Source organism: Hetaerina americana, unplaced genomic scaffold, assembly GCF_022747635.1.
Source record: "Hetaerina americana unplaced genomic scaffold, ioHetAmer1.1.p SCAF_2, whole genome shotgun sequence".
NCBI classification, from domain to species: Eukaryota; Metazoa; Arthropoda; class Insecta; order Odonata; family Calopterygidae; genus Hetaerina; species Hetaerina americana.
The window spans coordinates 79,958,795-79,980,409 of record NW_027286763.1 but is presented as its reverse complement, the minus strand read 5'-3'; positions in this window follow the sequence as shown (position 1 = coordinate 79,980,409).

The window sequence follows — 21,615 nt, the reverse complement described above, 5'->3', positions numbered from 1 at the left end:
ATCCGTGGCCTGTCCACTCCCAGTCAATTCAAATTCATCACGTTTATATATTTTGAAAGAAGATTGGAAGTGGGACCTCTTTTTACGAAATTATTTCACTTAGTCCTCCAAAACAATCGGTCATGCTTCTTAACATTGCAATGCATGATACGAAGACCGGAATGCAAAAATTGTGCTTTTCCCGATACAAAGCAATAAAAATCAGAATTCACGGAGTTTCACCGTAAATGACAAGCAATATTACGACTTCAAATTTCCCGCTTTTTATACGACAAGAAGTGTCATGCTGAACAACGGTCGATCCGAATTATGATTAATAGGCCATAATGAAGTGTATTAATTGTTTCCATTTATTCTAGTCGGTGGACAAAGGACATGTGAGAGAATAATGGTCTCTATGCTCTCACATTCAGAACAGTATGCTCTCACTTTTACTTTTAAAATGCACTTCCATCTTTTACGCAGGTCAGTTGCAGTTCGTTGGGCTCCGTGTGGTTTGTTAGTGATACCCCTCAATTAAAAGGTTTTTTATTTATCACTAAAGCCGTAAAAGGGAAATACTGCAGTATAAGACCGGTTAAGTCTCATTCTTTTATCAATCGACCGATTGTTTATGCCGATTGTGAAAGCATACTGAGAAATCAGAAATGATGCGGATGTGTATGTAATAAGTTTTTCACGGAAAGAAGTATTAAGTTCGACGCATAAAATGTATACAGTGTAAAGAATGTGCGTGTTACCAAAAGCCAACATTTTGCGCCCACAGGTACGGTGAAATATGTGGTAAACAAGACGATTTGAGTCATAACGGCCTGTGCGTGATCTTCAGTCTTAATTAATATTCACAAACTGATAGCCGCATAAGCTAGTATCTACATAAGTAAAAATGATGAAGCTGACATTAGATTGCAGGGTGCAAATACATATTATATTACGTAAAGTTTGAAAAATTTTGGGAAATATATTAAGAAGATTATGAAATTATATGCTTATTTCGTGTCATTTGAGCGATTGTAATTACATGACGTAATTTAGTATTTCGGAATTTATTTACTTATTTAAATGAAACTTGGAAAAGACACACGATCCAACTCGAGATTTAAGGTTCGGTATCACGAAACGAGATTTGTTTCTTTTATAACGTTCACTTATTCAAATTAGGTGCATAATCAAAAGAAAAGTCTAATTTGTTTCCGTTAAACAGGCAACTCTGCCAAAATAAATGTATACTTATGTCGACATTAAGGAAGTAGTTAAATGACCGTGTTACAACCTCGTTAGAATCTAATGATATATAATTAACTTTAATTCTTATGAAAATGCATAATTAACCTTTAAGAGTTTATAGGAATATCATTAACAACAATGCTAAACATTGGCGATTCCCTGGTCACAAAACAACCGTTGTTATTGATGGGAAACTTTGATAGATATATTGAAGCTTCTAAAGTGCGAATTGTAAAGCCTTTGAAAAATGGGAGTACTTCTATGTAAGTACTGATTAATAAATTTTTATATTGTAATATTGAACGTTATAGCGCTTGATGAAGTAATGATTTAGCCTTATAAATGAATAATGCAGAGTTATTTCCTAGGCCACTATAATGAACCTCATGGGAACCTGAGAGTATGTCAGCAATTGGTAATTAGGAACTCGTACAAATAAAAGAAAAGAAGGAATTTCCGAATTAAATTAAGTTGGGAGTATAGGACGCAGGGCAGCACAAAAATTGGCAATGATGGACAATGTTTCTTGAGACCGGACTCCAGCCCGGGGCTCTTAAGACGCAGAAACATTGGCAACTGCCACTGTTGACATGCAATATCCGAAGTAAGATTTCTTTCGATTTCGGCGCAGGCTGTTGCAATCCAAAAAAGAAGTATACCGTAGAAAAATGTATCAAGAATTCCTTGTTCAAATGAACCTTGGAAAAGGCACACGATTCAACTCAAGATTTGCACAATCAAATAAAAGTTAAACTGGTTCGTAACAGGAAACTCTCCAAACATAACCGTACACATATGTCGACAACAAGGAAGTAATAAATGGACGTATCACAACCAAGTTACAAACTAATTATACATAATAACTATATAATTAACTTTAATCCTCATGAAAATGCATTATAAATTTAGAGCTTTCATAAAGGCATCAATAATAACAATGCTAAACAATGCCAATGTCCAGGTTATAAAACAGCCTTTGTCATTCACAGGAATCGTTGGCAGATATACGAGGTCTGTTCAAAAAGTGTCAAGGCTTTTGTGTTTAAAAAAAAATATTTAATTTTTCATATTATCTATTTATTCGAATATCTATTTTGTCCCCTTCAAAGTCATCCCCATTAGATATTATACACTTGTGCCAACGTTTTTTCCAATCCTCGAAGCACTTCAAAAAATGATTTTTTGTGATCTTGCTCAGCTCCTCCTTCGATGTAGTCTTTAATTCGTCAATCGTAGCGTAGCGTCGTACTTTCATGGGCCTCTTCAGTTTCGGGAATAAGAAAAAGTCACTGGGGCTAGATCTGGGGAATACGGTGGTTGCGGCATCATTAGTATGTTGTTTTTGGCCAAAAATTCGCGAACAAGTAACGATGTGTGAGCAGGGGCGTTGTCATGGTGCAAAAGCCAATTTTAGTTACAAATTCGGACGTTTGTGGAGGATCGCTTCGCGCAAATTGTGCATAACTTGTAGGTAATATGACCGTTATTTACCGTTCTACCCTGTGGTAGGAACTCATGATGCACCACGCCCTGCAATCGAAGAAAACTGGAGGCAAAACTTTCACATTCGACCGAACTTGGCGCGCTTTTTTGGTCTTGGCTCGTGCTGCAGATTCCATTGGAATGATTGATCACGCCATAACCATAAACCTATGATTCGTCACCAGTTATGACCCTCTGGAGAAAATTTGGGTTGTCGCGGACGGAGTCCAACACCTCATTAGCAATGTTAATGCGTTGCTGTTTTTGGTCTAAATTGAGCAATTTTGGTACGAATTTCACGGCGACCCTTGTCATGCTCAAATCATAGGTAACAATCGAATGGCACGAGCCAATCGATATGTTTAGGTCCTCAGAAACTTCGCTAACGATGATTCGACGATTGGCCAATACTATTTTTTCACTTAAGCAATGTGCTCGTCTGTTGTTGACGTGCTCGTGTGTCCGGCATACTCTTCGTCCTTCACATCTTCTCGGCCCTCTGAGAACATTTTGTACCACCGATAAACGTTGCTTCGGTCCAAGGTAGCTTTTCCATATGACAAAGTCATCTTTCGGAATGGGTTCGCGCACGTTTTGCATACAAAATTTGAAACAGATTCTTTGATCCATTTCCTGGAACAGGCGAAAATCGAAGGCAAGCCAAAACACGTCCAAGCAAAACAGCGGTCAACAATTAACTGAACATTCAAAATGGCCTCACTTTTCGGCATAAAAGAGAGACCTAAGTAACAACATAACGCCACAAAAAATCTAAAATCAAATATGCGTAATCCATGGGAATTCAAAATTCGCGATAATTTTTGAACAGCCCTCGATAAGCTTTTAGAGTGCGAATTGTAAAATATTTGAAATGGGAGGACTTCTGTGTAAGCAATGAATAATATATTTTTATTTGTAACAATCGATGAGTTAGCCCTATATATATTGATTGCGAAATTATTTCCTAGTTGACTTTAACGAGCCCCATGGGAGCTTGGGTGTATTTTAGCGCATCGTAACCATGTATTAGAGCTAGGGAAATATGAGATTTTTTAAATTTAATTGCAGATGCGAATCTTGGACAGTGGGTGGCATAAAGGATTAGTCAATGATCAGGAATGCTTCTGAAGACTGAATACTCGCCCTACTTATTAAGACGCATAAGCTTTGGCAACTGGTTCTCATGTGATGTAATTTTTAATGAGATTTTTTTTTGTTTTTATTGCAGGCTGTTACAATCCGAGAATGAAGCGGAATGCAGAAGAGACGGCAGTTATTTACTAATTTGTTATGCCCGAGAGAGCGGAAGTGTCGGCTGTCGGTGCGACCGGGATTTCGGCGGGTGAAGGATTGGAGGAGTCGACGAATGTTGACAATACGGAGGATGGAATGATGGAAGACGAGAGTAAAAGTGAAATTAAACTGGAATGCTTGGAAGAAGAGAATGAAGGTGCGAGTGGCGAAGTGAATGAAGTCTTAGGGCTGTCGGTTTCGAAGGAAATAGAAGGAATATCGGATGAAGTGGTCGAAGGTGAGGCCGATGCAGAATTCGAGAATGGGACAGAGGAGAATGAAGAGGAGATGCTGACAGGAAGGCGGCAGTATATGGATAATTTGGAGCAACCACGGAGAGAACTTGTCAACGACGATATTTTCCTGTTTCTTCTGCTGCTTCTCTGCGAAAGGGACAGCAACCAAGTGTAATACATACCTGTAATCCTCACTCTAAGATTTTGAATGGAACAAGGAAGATTGGGAGATAAGTTCTCTATTTGTTATTCTTAGCTATTTTCTTAAACTACTGGGTCCGTACAATAAGTATCGGGAATGGCTCCAAAAATCAACATTTATTGCCGTTATCATTACCATTACATAATAATCTTCAAAATACACTCCTCCTGCATCGATACCCTTAGTTCGGCGCGTGTGCCACTCGTCAAAAGCCCGCTCAGAAGTCGGTTTCCGGAATACGGTTAGAGACTTTATCGCCGACGCTTGAACCACCTCGATGGAGTCGAACCGACATCCTTTCAGTTCCTTTTGAGCTATCCTTTAAGGTAATAACGTTTTTGAGAAAATCTTCATCTTCCTGGACGCAGTCCAAAATGTCTTGTGAAATTTTCACTCGCGAAAGTTTTTGTTCCTCGCTCAAGACTTTCGGCACCAGCTTCGTGCACACTTTCCTCATCACAAGATCCTCTGTTTCAATGGTGTGGACGGTTCCGACTGAAAGGCCGGCCTCCTCAATTATAAGGGCGATGGTTAAACGTCGGTAAGAGTCCAAAACCTTTTTCAATTTGGCCACCTGAGCATTGGTGCGAACGGTCGTCGGGCGTCCGACGCGGTGGTCGTCTTCGACGAGCTCCCGGCCTTCCTTAAACATTTTTTGCCACTCAAAGTCTTCTGCGGCTTAAAGCATCATTCCCATAAGGCTGTTCAATGAGTTCAAGGGTCTCCGACGCGGCGTTTTTGAGTTTAATGCAAAACTTCACAGCGTAGCGTTGCTCGATGGTGCGCTCCATGCTGGCGCGACGACACAACAAGCAATCACAAATCACTAAAATCCACCTCCTGTCTCAACGCATGCCGAGAGGCGACAGAAATAAAGTGCCCCTGAGCGGTCGGGGAGACTCTACCGAGTCGGTGGATGGGTCGGACACCTATCCACCACTCCGTTGAGGCTACAGCGAACCAGTCGCGATACATATTTTACGGACCCTGTATGTTTCTCACAAATTAAACACTACACTCTGAATTTCCAATGTGTTTATTTTCCTTGTGTGCTTTAAAATATGCTCCCATATTTTTAATGTTATCCAAGGGCAAATAACTGTAGGATGAACATCCAACAAGCCAGGGTCGTGTGGCAAAACAGTTTACTTATGAAATACCCAGTTCTATGAAATAACCTAAATAAGCCATTTGTTAATAAGTTAGTAGAGAAAACAGAAATTGCTACTGAACTCAGTGAAGCTTACTCAAACATTTACTTACAAATTTAAAAATCAAAATAAAAGTAAGAGATGTGAGGTCCTCAGTAATTTCTTTGCGAAAATCAGTTAGTAAAAATATTTCGGTGACGGAATTATTAATTAAAATAGTATTTCTTACATGGAATGGCAATAAATAACATCCAATATCTTTTTTGCCCCTAGGCACAGAAATTTTGCACAAAAAGTACCATGGAATCAATAGCTATAACTCCTAATTTCAAAAAATCCTTGATGGAACTAAAAATATGGAGTGTGAAAGGGAATGCCAAAGTATGAGGGAGCATACTTTCTTTCCCGCGTGTTTCAATGACAGTGTTCCAGCACACCTGCCTTGTCTTATTGCCACCCAATCCTCCTTTCCTCAGCTGCCCTCAAGCAAGCTGCGTGCTTCAGCCACAATAAAAGTTTAATTACACAGAGAAACTGGACCGATTAACAAGCAATTCGGAACACACCGGTTCTAAGGCCCATCATGTGTTGACCATTTGTACTTGAATTTGTCTAAAATAAAAACTTTTGAGAAATAAAAACTTTTCAAGTTTAATGGAATTTTATTTAAATTGACCAGTGTCCTGGAGCAGTCGACATGATTAGGTTTGAAATTGAAGATTTTATGAATGTGATGCGAGGAGAGTAAAGAGGAGGGCGCTTGAGTGAGGATTATGGGGGATAGGGTTTCTAACGTCATTTTAAATAAAGTCAGTGCGACTTACGAAGTTTTTACTTTTCATATTTCCTTTTAGAGCACCATAGAATTATTTAATTTTTAAGCATATTTTAATTTTTTTGGACCATTTTTTTATTTTTTGGGACTATTTTTTAATTATTTTTTTAATTGAATCTTTTAATTTTACCATTTAATTTATTCAAATAAATTTTCTTTCATTCTCTGCTCCTTGCATTTTGTCATGAAAAATGAAATCACTAGGCAAATAATGTTATCTCTTCCTTATACTTACCTTTTCTGTCACGGCAATTAAAGTTTAGCACTTCATATTTTGTTAAATTAAGTTTCAAGCATTTTTTCTTTAATAATTATATTCTAGCTATCCTTAAACCTATTTCGCTCATTTATCCAGCATTCAATGAATTACACCCAGCAGCTTCCTCTGTTACATTAACACATGCAAATTTCATCTTATTTATCCCTCCAAATCATTTCAATTTCTCATATTCATCTTTATTCAGCATTAACGTTAATGTATACGGATTGCCATTCTGGGTAGTCATGCCCCATTTGAATGTTTGCGCAATATTTGTTGAATTTACTATGTAAGAGAGGTTAGGGTTGAGACGTGGAAATATTAGTCGATCACTCAGTTATGTCAAAGTGAAATATTTGTGCATGTCTCTCTCTCTCTCTCACAGGATGTCCGCATGAGGGGTGAGCCCCCTCATCATACTTGGAACTGATCTCTGGAACCATGGTAGGTGCAGCTCACTCATCCCTGGGAGCAGATGACGCAGACGTTACCCAAATGCCATTGATGCTCCACGATGAGAGGGCTCTGCTGGGACCATTCATCAGTTTGAACTTAAGCCCTCATTTCTCAGGATACAAGGATGGTTGGAAGTGAAAGTACTATGGATTGTGACACAGCCTAATTCTCGCCTTCAACTCTTTAATTATCAAAATTTGATTTGGCTACGGAAGGATATGTCAATAGTATAAATTACGCACAAGTGGGCCAGGGTTATGAATGCGATTGTCAGCCTTTAAAAAGGGATGTACACATGAATATATATTTAATATATATATATATATATATATATATATATATATATATATATATATATATATATATATATATATGTATATGTATTTTTCTCCACAAGAAGGTTTGACCGCAGTCTGGCTTACACATTTTTGAGTAATGAGTGGAAGTTGTTGTAGTCATTGCCAAAATGTCATGGAACTGTTGAGTGTGAAGTTCTCTGAGGAGTTCATTGTTGGAACCTGAAGTCAATTTACCGTTTCAAACAAGAGTCTCTTTGATTTGAACTAATTGGTTTTCCAAGTCTCTATACTGGTGTGTAGCCATTATTCTTTCTTGAACTTTGTCTCTTTGCTATAACTGCCGGTTTTTTTTCTTTGCCATTGTGCCATGAATGTGAGTTTCATTGTAGCTCAGTTGCGTGGCCCTTGAGTATTTAGTTTGGATACGTTGTGAAGACTTGAGTGCACATAGAGAGGGGAAAGGATGCTTCTTGATTAAATGCCAGTACCAATGATTAAAATGTTTATTTTATCTGAAATAAACTTATTGGCAGTGGAATATTCAGTGTAATAACAGTACCATGATGGACTGAACACCTTCCATTTCTTTCTCCTTAATAAAAATGCCAATGCTGTGGGGCACCCTGGTTGAGAATTGCGGCAATTACCTATGAATTCTTCAGTTTCATGCAATAAAATAATATCATTCATAGCATGGTATATGTGGACCAAGATATTACTATACAGTTGTATATTTCTATGTGTTTATCTGCTTTGTAGGTTTAAAATCACGGTCGTAATAATTGAACTTTGTCCTAAGGCTAAGGCTTAGATGAGTTGCCTTCACATTTCCTCAAATGGTTGGGTATTATATTATAAGCTGATCGTTCTTTACCTTTAATTCTTACCACTACCATTTACCGCTCTCCATCAATAAATCAGAGACAGTTTTAATGTAAATGGAACTTTGAAGAGGACTCAAATAATTTTGTACAGACAAATTGTAAGAAACAGTCTATACTCTAAATTACTGTTACTGAAGTTACTGAACAGACAATATGGCATGTGTCATTTTGTTTATAGTGGGTAGGAAAAGTTTATAAGATTGTATGAGAGTGATAGAATAGAGAAAACTGGAATTATTGCAATACGAGGGTGGTTCAATAAGTACCCGTGTTTGACAACAAAGGGCGTTCCTGAGGGAAGTTTATGTTATCATCGTGTGCTGCTATCAAACGACGGTGAAACAAGTTTCAGACTGATTTAAAGGTTAGTTTGGATTTGGCAGCCATTCGAGTAAGACGTGTTTCGTGATTTTCGCTAAGATGGAAAAAGAGCAGTATCGTTCGGTAATTCGCTTTTTGTTTTTGAATGGGAAGAAATGCGAGGAGATAAAAGCAAAGTTTGATGCTGTTTATGGGGACACTTCGCCATCTACACAGTTAGATATTGGTTCAACGAATTTAAACGTGGGCGAACATCTCTTTTTGATGAGGAGTGACCAGGACGCCCGGCAGACGTGGTTACCGAGGAAATCATTCAAAAAGTCCCCGCCATGATTCTCGCTGATCGACGAACGAAAGTGCGCCAAGTAGCAGAGGCCGTGGGTGTGTCGACCGGAATGGCAATTAATATTTTACATGATAAGTTGGCGATGAAAAAATTGTCGGCCCGATGGGTGCCGCGATTGCTCACGGTGGACAACAAGCTGATCCGGCTGTCAACTTCGAAAACTGCATGAACTAAGTTATGAATGGCTGCCGTACCCGCCGTATTCACCCGATCTGGCTCCCTGCTACTTTTTCTTATTCCCTATCATGAAGAAATGGCTCGCGGGAAATAATTTAGCTCAAACGAGGAAGTTATCGCCGAGACAGAGGCGTATTTTGGAGAGTTCGACAAATCCTATTTTTGGAGGGGTTAAAAAATGGCCGGAACGTTGGGAGAAGTGTATCTTTCTAAAAGGGGACAATGTTGAAAAATAAAAAAAATATTTTTGAAAAAATGGTTTCTTCATTTCTAACACAGGTACTTATTGAACCGCCCTCGTACTACTCTTCATTAAAGGCTGCGGTCAATCAAGCAGTTTGCTACCAGTGTTTTACATATGCTCTAACTGCTTTATATGATGATTGCAGCTGATATACCTGTATCCCTCTACAATCAAGAGTAAAATCAGGTATTCCGTGAAGGGAAAAACCAATTACCTTATTTTTCCACCGATAACGCGCACGTTATCTATACAAAAATGTTCAGATGATCGAAAAAAAGACGATGCGCGTTATGTAATGAACATTGAAAAAATCCAAACATTTCCATACCTATATACACAATAATTTAAAGAAAGTCTCGCAAAGAAAAATTAGTCTGGAAACGTGCATTTCTAATTGCATTCTATTTCATACAGATCTACTACGGTTACAATTATTTCATCTCATAAATCAATGAGTAAAAGAAGAAACATATAATATTTATACTTCATTTATTCTAATTCTTTATTCAAATGCATAGTACTTCACATAAACGTAGAGTAGGTCGTATCATATACACGTACGTATAAATATATGATAGGATTGGTAGATCACTCGAATCCAAGAAATTCGTCACCTGAATTACAATTAAATCAATTAAGTGCTTTTATTATCTCTTCAGGTACATCACCGAGTGCACTCTTTGAAGTTAACTATTCATAAACTTCTAGCACTATCGTTGAAAAACCGCCTCAAGCTTTTTCAAATCCAATTTTTACACAAGCCACTCTGACACCCTGCCAAATTTCCAGGATCCACCTGCTTATTTCTTCATAACACACTTTTCCATCCTTCCCGATTCTGTATAGTCTTTCATACCAAACACCTACACTTTTCCTTACTAGAAAATAGCTTTGGTTTAAAATATTTATTAATAGATAAATCCTGGCAGCCCCCTCGGATTATGTTCTGTTCACCAACTTGAAAAACGGCTCGGTGGTCAAAGATTTTCCAACCGTGAAGAAGTGATGTCGGCAGTTAACAGCTATTTTGAGGAGCAAGACCGTTCTTATTATTATAAAAAGGGTATTAAACTTATTGAATATCGCTGGGAAAAGTGAATAGAGCCGAAAGGAGATTATGTTGAAAAATAAATGAATTTTTTTACAAACGTTTTGTGTATTCTTTGCTGGGTCGGGTACTTCTGGGACCACCCTCGTAGTTGTAATGATGGAAGAATAACATAGCGCGTCACATATAGATGATACTCTCCATGATTTCATTTTTTTAAACTCAAGATGTACAAATTGAAATGCACGTAGGTTAAAAGCAATGAGGGATGCGAATCCTAAAATCTAAATCTTTTAGGCGTAACCAATGGAGTTTTCCCCATATTATAATAACAACACCATTACAATAACAAAATGTGGGAACATCTTGGGTTGGACTGCAATAATTTGGACGCATTCTCTCAACAAATAAACGCATAAATACGTTGAGGAAACGCAGGCACACAGAAAACAGGAAGATCGCGTAATTGATCAATCGATTATGATCCTTGCGGTGAATTACAAAATTCTGCCCCTCGCGCGTATCCTTAATTAGAAAAACCTTGATTTTCCTGGCTGTGACACAGTCTACCTTAACAACTAATTTATTAGGTCTCACAGCCGATTTATCTCCTCTCTCTCTTGCTTTGAAATGTCGTGACGGAATAATTAATTCTTCCCGATATGTTGGAAAGTGTCCTTATTGATTCCCATTCAAATTCCAGTTTCTTCTGCCCGAGATTGTCCCGCCAGGAGGCAAGAAAGTGCATTCATTCTATCTAAATGCCAATATTACATCCGCTTAGGAGGTGGACATCCTACTATTTTTTCTTAATGCAACTTTCGCGGGACCACACCTCGTCGGGGTAACTTGAAAAAAACCTTAGAAACACTTAATTCGAGTTTACCGCTGACTCATGAGGTATAATTCGTATAATTCCAATGCCGCATGACCTTAATAGGCGAGACCTCAGCGGCAAGTTTAGGGAAATTATCTGCAGAACTGATCGCTGTATAAAGGAATCATTTTTACCTCGCTCAATTCGGGACGGAAAACATTTCGAAGCAAAAATTGTGAGAAACTAATCAGTAACTACGCATAAGTCTGGTGATGTAACAAACCCCGCCATACGCTTTACGTGGTGGTTTGCAGCGTAATATGTAAATGTTGATTCTTACTTTCATCTCTTTATTCGGTGAATTCAGTTTTCAGTCGGTAGTGTTTTTTTATTTCCGAACCTATTCTGTCAAATTTTGGTCAGGAGAATAATTTTATTCTCGCTTTCGCCTTCAAATCTACGAGCCATACTAGTAGACGGTGTGCCTCAACCGTGACAATAGTAACGGAGAATCAATGAAATAAAGAATTGGCCATCGAAGGAACAGCACAGAAGGAGGGAAATTGATGGGAGTGTGGTGGTTCATGGGTATTGGTAAGGCGTAAAACCTAAAGAGTACTCTTTTACGACTCCTGTTCACTTCTTCCAAACACTTATCCACAGCTCCTCCCAGTTTGATAGCTTCAACATTTTCCGCTAGCGGAAGACCCTACTCGCACTGAGCACCGTGCCATAAAACCTATGCTGTACAATCTATTGCTGCTTGCGATATCGTTCTCGCAAATGGCGATTATAAAAAATCCCTATTAGATTTATAATACGTTTGATTTTCATAGATGCTTACCTTTAATTTTGATATGATGTAAATATAATAAGAGACGAGTTAGCCTAATGGAAAGAATGTTTTATGTTCGGTGACTTTGAACAACCTCATTCAAATACTTTGGCATTTTAAGGATTACGTAGATTTTTCGGGGAATACGGTAGTTGGCCTAGGAAAAGATCTGCCTCGCCCATATCCTAATGTATCAATTATATACACCGGTTGACATATTTGGGGGAACACTACCCTCACCATCTATCCATCCAACCAACATTCTGAGTTGATCGCTCTGGTTATATTTTTGGAATATGATTTCTTCCATCTATGAAACTACTGTTGTTTATAACCCTAAGAATGTGTGCAAAAATGAATAGGAATCTTTAATTACCCCCGAAGACCATAATTTCTAGATATGGATGACGTTAGTTAATAATTTCTAGCTGCTGCGAATGTGTTGTTAGATAGTGCTAATATATTGCCAGATATTGCTAATTTATTTTTATGTGCTGGTATATATTTTTATTATTTCGGTTTTTCCTGAATCCGAATTGGTTTTCTCAGAGGTTTCCTTCTTTCCTTCCTTCTATTCTTCGGCTTATTATCCGAGTAAGGATATTTGATGTTTGGGTCAATGTTCTGTGTTCTTCGCATTTATCTGTTTTCGGTTTCTTCGGTACTGCAATCATTATACATTTCTCAAAGTGTTCTGGTATCTTTCCGCTGTCGTAGCTATCTTTGATTATTCCACAGAGGGCATCCTTCGCTTTGACCCCGAGTGCCTTGATTATTTCTCCGTTTATTTTGTCAACTCCTGGTGCCTTCTTGTTTCTCAGGTCTGCCAAGGCTCTCTCGAATTCGCTTCTTACTATCTGCGGACCCCGATCGTTTTTACTCATCATATTTTCATCTTTAATCAAGCCATATTCTAGTGGTTTGGGAGCTTGATAGAGTACTTCAATGTATTATTTCCATCTAATCCCAATGTCGTCATCACCATTAGTATTTTTCAATTAGCGGCTCGGATATTTTGCGATTTTGTTTTTCTTTCCCCGAATTGCCTCTTCACTAGTGTATAAGCCATCTTGCTATTTTCCTTTTTCATGTTTTCATTTATTTCCTCTCAGCAGCTTTCTATCCATTCTTCTTTGCCTTCTTGCACTCTCGTATGACCTGGTTTTGCAACTGTTTATAGAGGTTTCTTTCACTCTCATTTCTTGGATTCTTGTATTTTTCTTCTTTTATCTATGAGACCTCATATTTGAGCTGTCATCCACAGCTTCTTAGATATTTCCGCCTTAATTACAAGGAGCTCGTCTGCAGCTTTGATAATGATATTCAACATTTCTTTCCATCAACCGTCCGTGCTGGTATTTTCGTTATTTCCTTCTACTTCCCTTTCGATGGCCGTGGTGAATTTTTCTCTTGCGCTCTTTTCTTCCAGTATCTTTGTGTTCCATCTGGGTTGTTGTGTCGCTTTCTTCATCTTCTTGTATCGCAGTCGGCTGTCCATGATCACCAGGTTGTGATCGCTATTAATATCTGCGCCGTGGTAGCTCTCACCCTTCTTAACTTGGTTCTTGTATCTCCTCCTAACCAGGATGTAGTCAAATCGGTATCGTGCTTTGTCCCCAGGCATCTTCCATCTGTGTCTTCTTCTCGGATGTTGATCGAAGATGGTATAAACCACTACCATGGTTTTCTCGTTGCAGAATTCTATCAGTCTCTCTCCCGCAGCGTTTCGTTTTCCAACTCCGAAGTATCCCACGGTATTTCCCTCTCGCCCCTTGCTGACCACTGCGTTCTTACCCATTACAATGAGGTTTTCCTTACCTTTTACTGTTCCTAGAACCTATTCCAGTTGTTCGTATACTTCTTCTATTTCCTCTTCTGAATGGCTGGATGTTGGCTTATACACCTGGGCTATCACTGTTTCTCTAGGCTCTCACTTCAAACTTATCATCAGAATCCTTTCACTGTATTGCCAGTACGATCTGAGTCTTTTTGCCCTCTATCCGTCGCTCCAGAAGTCATCGGCCCCGGCCCATTTCATCTCGCTCACTCCTAGGATCTCTATCATGGCATATTCCAACTTCCCACATACTCCCAATGATCTAGCGTTCCATACCCCATTTAACCACTTTGACTGATGTTCCCCTCCAAATAGTTCCAACCCGGAGATCCGATTGGGGCACCATTTTGCCTCCGGAATATTTTACCGAGAGGAAAGCCACAGTATAAATAAATAAATAATTAAATAAATAAATAAATAAATAAATAAATAAATAAATAAATAAATAAATAAATAAATAAATAAATAAATAAATAAATAAATAAATAAATAAATAAATAAATAAATAAATAAATAAATAAATAAATAAATAAATAAATAAATAAATAAATAAATAAATAAATAAATAAATAAATAAATAAATAAATAAATAAATAAATAAATAAATAAATAAATAAATAAATAAATAAATAAATAAATAAATAAATAAATAAATAAATAAATAAATAAATAAATAAATAAATAAATAAATAAATAAATAAATAAATAAATAAATAAATAAATAAATAAATAAATAAATAAATAAATAAATAAATAAATAAATAAATAAATAAATAAATAAATAAATAAATAAATAAATAAATAAATAAATAAATAAATAAATAAATAAATAAATAAATAAATAAATAAATAAATAAATAAATAAATAAATAAATAAATAAATAAATAAATAAATAAATAAATAAATAAATAAATAAATAAATAAATAAATAAATAAATAAATAAATAAATAAATAAATAAATAAATAAATAAATAAATAAATAAATAAATAAATAAATAAATAAATAAATAAATAAATAAATAAATAAATAAATAAATAAATAAATAAATAAATAAATAAATATATATATATATATAGCCTCATTCATGTGCAGCTAATTAACTGTTAGATATTGCTAATCTATTGATAAGTTATAAGTAATGAGTATATATTTTCTCCATCTTTGCGTCTGTCGTTTGAGTGTCCCCGTCTAATTCCTGGTCTAATATTTGTCTCACAGGGAAGACATGGAGAAGGTAAACATTGCATTCCATGAGAACAACACGGTGACGTTCCAGCACAAGAAGATTCTTCAATTCGTTCCGGAGCTGTCAGCTGGAGGCCGAGACACCACGGTTGCAGTCCCGAATATCCCCCTCCTGGTGAGTCACCACAATACATCTCAAACATTTGATGGGAGCTAGACTTTGAAAGCATGCGAGCGCGCCTATCAAAAAATTGACTTCTTTTCATCGCGTAGTCTAATGTTGCACTAGTCAACCTCTTGCACGAAGCGTTGCTTTTTCAATTAAATTCAATTTCGCTGAGTACAATTGTGTGATATTCGGTAGCGGTAATAAAATCCATGCCAGCATTTTTCATTTGATTGGACATTTGTCCAGCGCAATGCGTTGGTGGATAAATTCCACCGGTGATTGCCGACATTCACCGTAAGGCATATAATGTTACCGGTCAGGTTGATCGGACGGCAAACAGCCCGACTGCTAACTCATAGGTTGTGAGTTCGTTCCCCGCTGTGAATGTGTGGGTGTTGCCTAAACTCTGGCCCCTGTGGCATCCAATAACAGTTAAGGGGTAACTTATCGGAATCCCAAGGGTAAAAGTGATCTCACGATACGTTTGGAGAGCAAATGGAATAAAATGACCATCACATCTGAAGCAAAGGGTAACCACACATAATTTCACATTCAGAATAAGATTTGATTGTTTTAAACCCACGAGAATAGTGTTCACCCAGGAACTAGATAAATTTCAAATTACATCCGCCGGATTTTCTATTCTTCCTTCCTGTTTTTTTAAATGAGGATATCATTGCTAAAATCCTCATTTTTTTCGTCATCGTCAATATTACAACACGAAAACTGATTTACAGCATACCACTGTTCATTCAAACGAGTGTTCTCTGACGCCGAATCATTTCACAACACTTTGTTAAAGTTGCGTATTTGTTCATTTGTCCTTAGTTCTGGCTCCTTGTCCAATTCTATGCTATAGCTTTCTAACAAATCCATCACTCCTCCATCTCGCCTCTCATTCTACAACTCTTATACACCTCCCCATTATTTATTTTATCTATCTAATTCCACTTGGTCCAATTCTCCTCCTCCAACGCAGCCTGTACCTTCAGCTTCTTCCTTCGTCTGCTAGGGGCTGTATTTTCTTTCTCTCGGTTATCATGTTATCCCCCTGAAGTATTTTAACCGTTGTGCTGAAGTATACTTGGATTTCTTATGAGTTATCTGCTGTTACTGCTGTCTTCGAAACAGAGCATTTTGAATTCTTTTCAATTCAGTGTAACTGTTCGATGTAAATTCACATTTTTGAGCTTATTTTATTGCCTCCTTTGTTCATTATTAAAACTGAAAAGGCTGTCGCGGGATAAGATGGCAAAATCTGGACTCTGCTGCAAAAGCTGGATTTTTATTTGGGATTGAGAATTTGAAAGTATATATAGTATTTAGAAACTCCTTTAGCCAAATTTTTAGCTCCCGAGGTGGCCCCAAGGGTCTCCTATCGCAAAAGATCTGTTTTTTCCAAAAAAATATTTTTCCTGAGAGATCCTTTGCTTTAAAAAAAGATGAGAAAATTCATGAACATACATTTCAATGCTTAAAAATATTATAATTTTTTTTCAGATTTTTTGGATCAAAATTGAGCTCAGGAAAAATATTTGAATTTTTTAAAGAATATTTAGGTTATGAAGGTGATTGTTGGCAAACTTCTAAATAATGATTTTTCCTGTATTTTTTCCCGTTATTTTGAATGGCGGGGTTAGATTTGCCGTTTTCTCTCCGGAACATCCTCGAAATTCGAAAAAAACCCATTTTTTGGTGTTTTCCCCCATGTTTTTAACATATAAACTCAACTGCATGTCAATAAAGACGACTTTTGATATATTTATATTAGTTCACATTCCGTTTAAATGCACGTTAAAATTATAAAAGGGACAAATATGAGCGATAGGAGACCCCTGGGGCAACCTAGGGAGCTGAACATTTGGCTAAAGGGGTTTCTAAGTTTTTACTTTCGAGTGCCCAATCCCAAATAAGAATCCAGCCGAGTGTATATTTTACTATCTTATCCCGCTCTAGCCTTTTTCATATAGCGGCCTTTATTTCATCCTTATTTCTCTGGTCCTTCATCCGTCCTCCTGGACCATTGTCTAAATATAACGATGCAACGTGATGCACGCAAATGCAAACATTTGCGTGGGTAAAACATGCGCGAAACGAAATGATTGTGAACGGTTTTTATGAGTCAAATGTTTCAGAATTTCGCGGTCCACATCAATAGTGCGCGGAGTTACTTTTGTGCTTTAGCCGCATCAATATTGATTAACACCCCACCTTTCCCGCCGCATGTGATAGGAGACGTCCCTCCTTCGTGGCACTCTTGACGTTCCCTCTCTCTCTCTTACGCAGACGCTGTCGACGCAGAGTAAGGAGCTTCCGCGCATCAACTCTTTATATATCCTATCCTTTTAATCAACAGGTGAGGCAAAATAAGCGCACGACTCATAACTCATAACCCTGACCCACTTTTGCGTACTGTATGTTATTGACATGCTGTTTCATAGAAAACAAAAAGAATGGAAAATAGAAGGCAAGAAATGCACTGAGTAACAATCCATACTACTTTCACTAATGACCATTCTTCTATTCTGAGAAATCAAAGCTAAAGTTCAAACTGATGAATGGTCCCACAAAGCCATTTCACTGTAGAGCACCAATGGCTCTGCATCATCTGCTCCCAGGCATGAACGGGCTGCACGTACCAAAGACCAGTTCCAAGTATGCTGAGGGGGACACCCCTCATGCAAACATCCTGAGAGGGACAGAAATTCACACAACTGTCACTTCCATATTAATAACTGATAAAATAATATTTTCACATTTAAACCCTCACCTCTCTTGCACACTTAATTAAACAAATAATATGCAAACATTCAAATGGAACACGGCAAGCCAGAATGGCCATCCCTCTACAGCAAATTCTAAATGAAAACTGATCATTATTTGGATGGTTAGATAGAGGTCTTTATTTGGGCGAATTTGAGACCTAATGGTCCCTTCTTCTATTTAACCCATATCATTATTTGGATAGAGAGAGAGATACAAAAGACAAAATTTGCACGTGGTAATGTAACTGAGGAAGTTGTTGGGTGGAATTCCAAAAATTCCGGCTAAATGAACGGAGAAGATTTAGATAAAGCTGGAATGCAAGTAATCAACAAAAAATACATGATACTGAATTTAACAAAATATGAGGTGCCAAACTTTAGTAACAGTGCAAAAAAGGATATTAGAAGGAAGAGAGAAGATTATATGTCGAGCGATTTCAATGTTCATGACAAAACACAATGAGTGGAATATTAAGGAAAATTTATTTGAAGAAATGAAATTGTGTAATTGAAATATTATGTATGTTAAGTAAAATAAACAATAATGATCCAACAAGACAAAAATGAACTTGAAAAGTGAATAACTCTATGATACTAGACTCAGTTTTATGGAACTTCATATTGAAATAAGAAAAATAAAAACTTTGTAGTTACACTGAATTTATTTAAAACGATGGAAAAAATCCTCACCACCCTCATTCCTTACTCAAGCCCCCTCCTCATTACTCTCCTCGCACCACAACTATGAGTATACATGTATGATTGATAAGTAGAGAAGAAGCGTCCAGTAATATATGTATATATCTCCTTCCATTTCCTCCACATAAGATAAAAATCTTATATTTTAAATCTGATGTCGATAGTACCATGAAACTGGTCGTTTTAAGTATAATCCTATGGAACACAAAAAGTCTTCATTTTTCAAATCTGAAAAATTAAATTACGAATGGTCAACACGTGGTGGGGCTTAGGACCGATGTGCTCCAAATTGTATGTAAAATGCTCCATTTATTTAATTAAAGTTGTATTGTGACTGAAACACGTAGCTTGCTTGGGGGCAGCCAAGCAAAGAGGTACCGGCTGGCATACTACCTTGATCAAAAAGTTCCCGGAATAACCACCGTGTGGCGCTCCCATCGTTCCGATTTGAGTTCTGTTTTTTTTGTTAAATTGGTACATCTGTTGTTGATATTCCCTTTAAATCTTAGTGTCATAACTTGACATTTGCAAAAGTTACGTAGCCAAGAGTACATCTATCTCTGTGTGTGTTGGCGATTTTTTACAATTTCAGAAATGAATTTAAATTTGCAACAACGAACTTGTATTAAATTTTGCGTAAAAAACGGATTTAGTGGCGCACGGACGTTGGAAATGTTGGAAAAGTGTTTCGGCAACGATTCTCTAAAAAAAACGGTCGTTTACCAGTGGCACGAGCGGTTCAGAAGTGGTCGTGAGTCAATCGAAGATGATGAACGCAGTGGCAGACCATCGACATCGAAAGTCGGTGAAAAAATTGATAAAGTAAAAGAAATGTTGGTCAATAACCGCAAATTAACCATCAGAGAAATAGCGGAGGACTTGAACATTGCCTATGGATCCGCCCAAGACATTGTGGTTAATGATTTGGGTTTCCGTCGTGTAGCATGCCAAAAGACCTCAATTTCATGCAAAAAAGAGACCGTGTTGACGTCGCAAAAGACATGATTTGCGAGGCTGAATCCGATCCCACATTCATCAAAAGGATCATTACTGGAGACGAGACGTGGGTATATGAGTACGACACGCAATCCAGACATCAGGCAAGTGAATGGCGTTCACCAAATGAGCCGAGACCAAAAAAACCACGTCGTTTTCAGTCAAAAAAGAAGGCAATGCTGACGGTTTTCATGGATTACAACGGTGTAGTGCATCATGAATTTTTGCCAGAAGGCCAGACAGTAAACAAAGAGTATTATTTGGGCGTTATGAGACGTTTGCGTGAAGCAATTCGCCGAAAGAGACCAGAAATGTGGGCAGAAAACTCGTGGATTTTGCACCATGATAACGCACCGTCGCACAGTGCTATCATTATTCGTAATTTTTTGACGAAAAATGCAACAAATACCATCCAACAGCCACCGAATTCACCTGATTTGGCTCCCTGTGACTTCTTTCTGTTCAATCGAGTTAAAAAACCATTACGGCGAACGCGTTTTAGCAGCCGAGAGGAAGTAATGGAAAAATCGCAGGAAGCACTGATGGACATACCGAAAACCGAATATAAAAAATGTTTCGAGGATTGGATCAAGCGCTGGCATAAGTGTGTTGCATTCGATGGGGATTACTTTGAATGGGACAATATAGATTTAGATGAATAAACTTGTATTCTTAATTTTCTGAATAAATTCCGGGAAATTTTTGATCAAGGTAGTATAACAGGGCTGTAGGGCTGGAACAAGCCCATTAACCAATCAAACCAATCAAATGTTAAGAGGTGGAATGGATGTGGGCTGAGGATTTATGCGATACCAGAATTTTTTCGGTTTCCCAAACCCTTAGAAATGATCTCCTTCCATACATGTCCCCTTTTAACATGCTGACTGATTCCCTAAAATACCCTTTCTTTCAGATTCCTTCCCCATATCAATTCACAGGATACAATATATCATGCATACTTACCAACCTCATATGAAACCACCTGATTCACATGTAAAAGAAGTATTCTCCCTCATACTTGGGCATTCTCCTTCACACTTGCTAAATTTAATTCCATTGGGGATTTTCTTTGAAATTCGGTATTGGATTCCATGATATTTTTTGCATAAAATTTCCATACCTGTGGTCAAAAAACGTATAGGAGATTATTTAATGCCATACCATGTAAACATTTCAATTTTCATTAAGGTTCATATTAACCGAAATGATTGTTTTCACGAAATTTGCGCGAAATATTACTGAGAACTACTGGAATTTCTCTTTCATTATATTTTTTCTATCTATAATTACAAGCCTAAAAACGCCTTGTTAAGCTCAGAAGCAATTTCTATTTTCTTAATAACCTTGAGAATAAATTACTTATTTAAGTGTTGTTACAGAAGTGAACATTTTTGAAGTGAACTGCAAAGAGCAACAGCAAGGCCTTAACAGAGTATGATCCCAGACTACCCTTACTTAGGGCAGCATTGAATATATTGGTATGTTAAGTGTAGGGCTTGAATTGAAGGGCCGGATAATTTAAAAAAAGTAATCATTAACCAATAGGGAACCTACTTACCAATTATCCGTGCATAAATGTCCTAGCAAATTATTTACATAGACCATGGAGTACACTTGATTGGTGCCATTTCACAAAGCAGGAGTAGAAAAAAGAGGAGGATGACATCGCTGAAAACCTCTCTCCGTACTTGTTTCCAGAATAAACTGCCGTTCTCCTGTCACCACCTCCTATCCAATGCCCTCTATCCCACTCTCGGTTTCTCCATCGGCTGTTTCCTCCACCTCACCATCGATCACTTCATTTGATAACTTCTTCAAACCCAATTGCCTCAGGACCCAGTACACTTCA